Raw genomic sequence first — 290 nt, 5'->3', positions numbered from 1 at the left:
TTACGACCTTTGAACTCGGTTGCTGCTTGACGTAGGTTGCTAAGAGTTTTAATAAATTGCACGTGGAGGATATGAAACAAAATATTTTTTTTAGTTTTCATATATACATTTGAATAACTAAAAATTCATAAATTATTACATTAATACCAAAGAATTCCACTATAATTTATCAAGATGTATTTTAGTCTAAACAATATGTAATTTTGAGCAGACTAAAGACACACCCTAACCTCGTTGAAATCTCGGTTCAAAAGAAAGATACAGCGCTAAGTCCGTTAAAACGGCTGAGC

The sequence above is a fragment of the Limulus polyphemus genome, unplaced genomic scaffold (genome assembly GCF_000517525.1).
Source record: "Limulus polyphemus unplaced genomic scaffold, Limulus_polyphemus-2.1.2 Scaffold18062, whole genome shotgun sequence".
NCBI lineage: Eukaryota > Metazoa > Arthropoda > Merostomata > Xiphosura > Limulidae > Limulus > Limulus polyphemus.
The sequence above is the reverse complement of the archived record's forward strand: the minus strand, read 5'-3'. Positions refer to the sequence as shown.